The 7,397-nt window shown below is 40.6% G+C and overlaps 1 pseudogene; it reads right to left on the reverse strand.

The window, feature by feature from the left end:
* Positions 1–1,696: 1,696 nt before the first annotated feature.
* On the reverse strand, positions 1,697–4,148 carry LOC118858003 (annotated as a pseudogene).
* Positions 4,149–7,397: the final 3,249 nt, after the last annotated feature.

Here is a 7,397-nt window from a genome sequence, read left to right on the forward strand (position 1 = left end):
TATACACCTGAACAAGGTGTCAGCAACCAGAGCTGCTGCTGCCCTCACAGACGCTAGAAGATTAGGATATCTCACAGAAGTCTCTTCCTCCATGACAGCTATTCTGTAAGGCAGTCAATTTACTTTGGGTTGATAATGATATTCTCTCATCCATTGCATTATCCCAACTGCCCCTTACTTCATTTGGACAGTGTCTATGCTCTGGGCTACCCAGCCCACATACAGACACTCCCCTTCTAAATGGGGATAAATGAGGAATAGAAGACAAGGCTACTGGGCCATTGACTTTTGGGATAGAGAACACACAAACTAAACAGTTAGAGAATACTTGATAAACTATGTTTTGGTGTGTGACCGTGGGCAAATCACTTAACCCAGTTTGCCTCAGTTCCTCTTCTGCAAAATGAGCAGGAGAAGGACATGACAAACCAGTCCAATATTTTTGCCAAGAAAACCCCAACTGAGAACACAAAGAGTCAGACATGACTGAAATGACTCAACAACTGATCTAGGGAACTGAGCCCATACACCTGCTGCATAATCTTTGACTCTGGGCCAGTTGAGAAGCTTCCTGATTTAATGGGGTGTGTGTGTGTGTGTGTGTGTGTGTGTGTGTGTGTGTGTACATATATGTGTACTCCACCCAGCTTACTGAGAAATTACATAGCTAGATAATTTAACTTACTACTAATGCAGATCTTCTGCCCATCTACTACCAGGACAAAAGTTAAATGCAAATATGGGAATGGGGAAAGGAATAGCATTGTTATAGTATCTACCGTGTGCCAGGAACTGTACTAAGAACTTTTCACAAATATTACTTCATCCTATCTTCACAACGACCTTTCCAGATAAGTGCAATTTTATCCCCATTTTGCAAGGAAGGGCATTGAGGTGAAATAACTCCCACAGGCCCACATTGCCAGTCACACTCTGAAGCTGGATTGGAACTCAGGTCTCTGTATCTCAATGCCCAGGGCTCTATCCACAATGCCATCAGCTGCCTTTAAGACAGTGTTCCCTTCATCTCAAAAATCAGAAGAATTCAATCCTGATAGATCATGCTCCCTCCAAGTTCCCAAAGACCTCTTTTCTTAAAATTACTGAATAGTGATGGGGGTGTGGGAGAACAGAGGCCTGAGGCAGCATGGAGCAGAAGAACTTGGGGGTGGAGGAGGACAGAGAGGAAATCTGTTTAACAGAAAGACTCTCGTCTCCAGCTAGACTGATGAATGATGCCCCCAGATGACAGCTTCCTCTTCTTTGAACCTTCTCTTCTCTCTCTGCTCTCACCCACACTGGATCATCTATCTTCCTCACTAACATGCCTTTCCTTGCCATAACATCTCTGCTCCATTCTCCCCTGCTGGCTCTTCTATCTACAGGGTTCCTGCTTCTCTCCACTATACTTTTCCCTTTTCTGAATCTCTCTATGCCTTTTTTCCCTTTGGCAACTCAGTCAATAGTCAACTAGCCTTTATTAAATGCCTCCTATGTGTTAGGCCCTGTAGATACAAAAAAAGGCAAAATGCAATCAATCCTGGCTTTTAGGGAACTCACCATCTAATAGGGGAGACAACCCCCGAAATGCCAGATACAGGATAAACTGGTGGTGGAATCAGGGGAAGGCGCAAGATTAAGGAGAATTGGAAAAGATTTCTTGCAGAAGTTGATACTTGATCTGTGGGGCCAGCCATCATTTGCTTAAGCACAAGCCTCTGATAATGAGGGTGGCAGCCATAGTGATATCCACCAGGCCCACAGCCAGTCCTAGAGTGCAGATGAGCATCTCCATTGTCTCAGATGGTGGTGTTAGCATCTGAGGCTCTGTGAGAATGAAAGAAAAAAATGAGGTCAGAGAGCACAGAAAAAATAGGAGGTTTTTATTTTGGGCACATTGGATCTAGAGACAAAAGTCATTGGGGGGAGCAATAGGAGAGGGGTTTTAGGAACAGTTTAGTGCTTAGGGAGGTGGAAGAAAGTAGTCACTGAGAAGGTAGGAGGGCAGAGGCCCCCAAATGTACTGACTCATATCCCAGTGCTTGGAAAGTGGCTTTTCCAGGCACCAGTGTTCAACTACACAGTCATAGACATCATCAGTTGAGGGCAGGAAGGTGAGGTAATTGAACTTGTGGAAAGAATAGTCATCCTGAGGCAGGAAGGTGGTCTCGGACACCCTGTGACTGGCTTGCCATTGCACAGCCACATGATATTGACCACTGGAGGTGAGAACTTATCAGTGTGGCAGATGAGGATGCTGGGTTCTTCTAGCTCCATGGGCTCCTTGGGAAACACTGTCACCTCTGGAGTCACTGAAGGAGCACATAGCCTTGGTGAATGGCCCTACCGTGAGTACAGCCCCACAGCTGAATCCCAGAAGCCCAGTTTTGCCTTTTCCATGAAAGAGGATTCAGGAAAAACACCTTCCTTGAGCACTGGAACTTTTCCCCTTAAATTCCTAAGTCAAATTTGCAAAGCTTCATTCTACAGCAAGTCTTAAACGTAACCATCTTTTAAGTTTTCCTGAGTTCCAAGAATTTAATAACAACAATAATATAATAGCTAACATTTACATGGCACTCACTATGTGACAGGCACAGTGCCAGGCATTTTATAATCATTGTCTGATTTGATCCTCACAACAATCCATGGAGATAGATGATAATATTATCTTATTATTATTATATTATTTTTCAGATGAGGAAACTGAGGCAAGTGGAGGTTAAGTGACTTGTCCAGGGTAACACAGCTAGTAAGCCCCTGAGGCCAGATTTGAACTCAGGTCTTCCTGACAGCAAGCCCAGTGCTCTATCCACTGTGCCACCAGGCTCCTAATTTGGACCCAAAATCTCCTTTCCTCTCACTCCATGAATGACCTGGGCAGATGCCCCTGGTGGCAGGAACAAGGTTCCTAAGTTAAAAAAAAAAAGTCACTGAAGACAGAGCCGTGTCTCTCAGGCTTCAGGTTGGTTGAACCAACCTGGAATGTGGAGTAATTCATATCAGAGACCGAATATTTTTGTCCCCTTTGACCCCAACTAGGGACTCTAGGGAAAAGGCATTGATTACTAGAAAGAGAAGCTTCTTCTGAGAGGGTCCAGAATTCTCATGAGTTGGGGAAAGTCTCAGTATATTACAGAGCCTGAACCCTTAGTAGCCTCCTCCCCACCAATACCACACTGGCTACACCCAGGGAAGAGAGCAGAGTGGGAGAGGTGTACACTAGTGGTGGCCTGGGGTGGTTGGTTTGCCCGATAAGTTGGTTCAAGTTAACCATGTCCACAGTAATGTTGCCTAGCCCAATCTGGGCATTGAAACTGAAGATGTGGCCAAACTCAGGAAGCCACCAGACTGTTTCCTTCCTGTCAAAGTCCATGTGGATCTGCTCATCCTCATCAAATTCATGCAGGTACTACCAGAAGGTTTGTGGATCTGAACAAATGAACATGCTGAACATGTTCTGCAGCAGGACAGTGAGAGACCATAGAGGCTCTGGGCATTAAAGGTAAGGAGGAAAAAAGAGGACGTTTCAAAATTTTTGGGAATTGGATGAAGAAACAGAAAGGAGCTTGTTTGGGGAAAGGAAAAGACTGACAACATGAGGCAAGACAGGAGAAAAAATGGAACTGGGAAGAAAGAGAAGCTGAGGAGTAGAGAAGGCTTGTATCAGTTCTCTCTGGGGGAAAGTGAAGGCAGAAGAGACCACATTGTGCAAAGAAATTTCCCTTAAACAACTCTGATGGAACTGGTGAAGTGAGAAGCAGCTGAATGCACTGGTATTTCCACTATGGTTTTTAGGAGCATCAGATAATGGGGCAGACAGTGTATCTGGGTTCATATAACCCTTTGTGGAGTTGGGATGTGAAGCTTGTAGTGAGGAAAAGTGGAGTGGAGATGAGGTGACACTGGGAAGGCCATCTTGGCACCTGGGTGCTCTTAGCCTGTGCCCTCATTTTGGTGGGTGGAGGTTTTCACAGGTTTGAGTTTTGGGCTGTGGCTCAAGTTGCTCCTATAACCTCTACAGCATACTCCCCAACTGAAGTGGTAAACAATGATGGAAACCATGCTCAAATCTAGCCTAGAGTAGCATTCCTGAATTGAACCAATGGAACTTACTGCTTAGTCGCTGTTCCTAGTGACTTGTGCATGGAGGCTGGCTTCAAGTATACATGATACCAGAGAGCCTAGGATTTCATGTTTAAACATTCTGGATTGCCTGATATGGTCTCAACGTCAAATACTTAAGCCTATTCACAAAATTTGGGTGACTCTTTTGGCAGAGCATATATTTTGATTGTGAGGCAGGGTTAGGTGAAGAATTTGGTTATCAGACTTGGTCATAGCTCTAAGAAGAGACACATATGCCAAAAATCTGTACCATAGCCTAAAGAGTAGCTGGAAAGGGAGGGTCCAGAAGTACAGTCTTGTGAAGTTTGCAAAGAGAATGAACCCAAATCCAAGAAGGGGTCTGAGGTCTGCAGGGCCTCCCAAGCCTCAAGATGAACCATTCTGGACAATCTTGTGCAGCCAGAACTCCCTGGGGACTTCTAGCACAGAACCAGGAGCTGGCCACACAAACCCCATAATCCTCTATATGAGATACCCAGGGTCAGTAAGCAAAGAGAATGAGTTCACTTTGACAATTACTTCTTGTCCATCCCTTGAGTCCCAATCCCCAAAATAAGAAGGCATGTTATAAAGCACAGGGGTCATTTTTAAAGCTGGAAGACATTTCATAAGGAACCAGTCAAACATCTTAATTTAATAGGTGAGAGAATCTGAGGCCCATTGAGGTTTAGTGACTCATTCGAAGTCATCCAGGCAGTAAGCACCAGAGGAGGCACCTGACTCTAGAACCTGGGTTCTTTCCACTCTACTACAGTGCAGCTAGTCTTCTAATAAAATTCAGTCCTCGGGGGTCAAACAGCTATTTGAATATTTACTAATAAAAAGTTCCTAATGGAGCAGGTGCCTTCTCCCTTCACTCCTTCCACATAACGTGGAGCATGATATTGAAAACTAAGTTTCTAGCTCCACCTGCACACTAGAACGTGATTATACTAATAAAAGCTAAAACAAAATAAAAATAAAAATGAGCAAGCAAAGTAGAAAGAACCCAACCATAGATAGCTATGATGAGGTTAGAGAAGATCAGGGTTCCTATTCAGAGGAAGATAATGAAGCTTAAAAAGCTACTCCTTTTTTCAATGAGAACCATCAAATAGTCCCAAACACAAAAAGAGTTCTTGGAAGAACTTAAAAAGGACTTCAAAAATCTAGTAAGGGAAATCAAAGAAAAATTTGAAAAAAAATAAGAGTAATCCAAGAAAATCAAGAAAATTATGAAAAGAAAGTTCACCAAATTGAAATAGAGAATCAGAAACTAGGAAGAAAATAATTTTTTGAAGACAAGAATTGGGCCATAGGAAGCTAAGGACATTCTAAGACACCAAGAAATAATAAAACAAAATCAAAAGAATGAAAAAAATAGAAGAGGATGTGAAATATCTCATCAGAAAAACTAGTGATTTGGAGAACTGATCGAGGAGAGATGATATAAGAATAGCTGGACTACCTGAAAATTACAATAAAAAAGGATCTTGATACAACATTACAAGAAACTATCAAGGAAAACTTCCCTGAAGTTCTAGAATGAGAAAACAAAGCAGAACTACGATTTAGGTTTGTCCAGGAGGAAAACTTACAGGAACATCATAGCCAACTTTCAAAGCTTCCCAGGTTAAGGACAAATAATTGCAAACAACAAGAAAAAGAAACATTTTAAATATCCTGGAGCTACAATAAGAATTGCACAAGACCAAGCAGCTACTATGTTGAAGGACTATAGGTCTTGAAATATTATATTTCACAGAGCAAAAAAGCTGGGGTTGTGACTAAGGATAACTTACCCAGCAAAATTAAGTATAATCCTGAATGAAAAATAAATGGATTTTTAATGAACTGAAAGACTTTCAGGTATTTGTGACAAAAATAGCAGAACTTAATGGAATATTATATATAAGATATATAAGATCCAGGAGAAATATAAGGTATTCAATAAGGTCAAAATTGTTTACTTCTCATATGTAAATATGTTATCAGTACTGTTATGATTGTTATCATTATTTGGGTACTTGGAAAGAAAGGCTTGGGCTGAACTAAGTATGATGGGGCTATTCTAAAAACTCTGTAGGGGAAAGATAAAAAAGAGTACTTATACAAATGAGGCATAAAGGCAAGAATTGTTACAGAAACAGGTAGTGGGGGGAAGGTAGGTAGTGCTAGAACCTTACTGTCATAGGGAATGGGTTAATGAGGGAACAACATATATATCTAAAGTCTTCTAAATTCATAAAGAAACAAGAGGGCAAGGATATAGGGTAGGAGGAGAGGATAAGGGAAGGACTTTTAGAGCACTGGGTAGGTGAAGGAACAGGAGGCAGGGTAGCAGGTAGCAATAAAGTAGAGGAGTGAATAAGGATAGAATAAATAGGGTGAGAAGGATAGTAAGGAAAAATAGGAAGGAGGAAAATACACAACAAATAGTTATAGCGTAGAATGTGATTACCCATAAAATGGAAATGGATAGCAGATTAAAAATTTGAATTCAACAACATGTTGCTTTCAGGAAACACAATAAAAATGAGAGATACACATGAAGATGAAGGGTGGAGTAGAATTTATTATGTTAAAAAAAAGCAGGAGTAGTAATCATGATCTCAGACAAAGTTAAAGCTAAAATAGACTTAATCAAAAGTCAATTACATTTGGCAAACTACATTATGTGTCAGCAAGATTATTCAACATTGTTTTTGACCATTTAAAATAACTAGACTATATAAAATACTGGAGAGTATACCTGCCAAAATGGACATAGGAACAATATGAACATAAACATAAAAACACATTTTATAAAAATAAGGTCAGATTTAAATTGGAGTAATATTTACTGTTTTATTGTTAAAATGTTTATGTTAAAAATGACAATTTTACCTAACTAATCTATTTATGTGATGCCATTCCAATTAGATTACTAAAAATTATCTTACTGAGTTAGAGAAAAATAATAGCAAAGATCATTAGGAAGAACAAAAGGTTAGGAATTTCAAGGAAACCAGGGGAAAAAGATGTAAAGGAAAGAGATTCAGCAATGTCTGACCTTAAACTATATTATAAGGTGAGAGTATTGTTGAAGTGTAAAATGAGTAATTTTGATTATTTTAAATTAAAATTTTCTTGTATAAATAAAACCAATGTAGCCAAGAACAGACGGAATGCAGAAAATTGGGGGGAAAACTTTCTTAGATAGGATGTGATCATTTTGGAATATTGCCGTGGTGTACAAACCTATGAGCTGGTTGATTTTGAAAAACATAGAAAGACTTGGACTTATGAAG

This window comes from Trichosurus vulpecula, chromosome 7 (assembly GCF_011100635.1).
Source record: "Trichosurus vulpecula isolate mTriVul1 chromosome 7, mTriVul1.pri, whole genome shotgun sequence".
Taxonomy (NCBI): Eukaryota; Metazoa; Chordata; class Mammalia; order Diprotodontia; family Phalangeridae; genus Trichosurus; species Trichosurus vulpecula.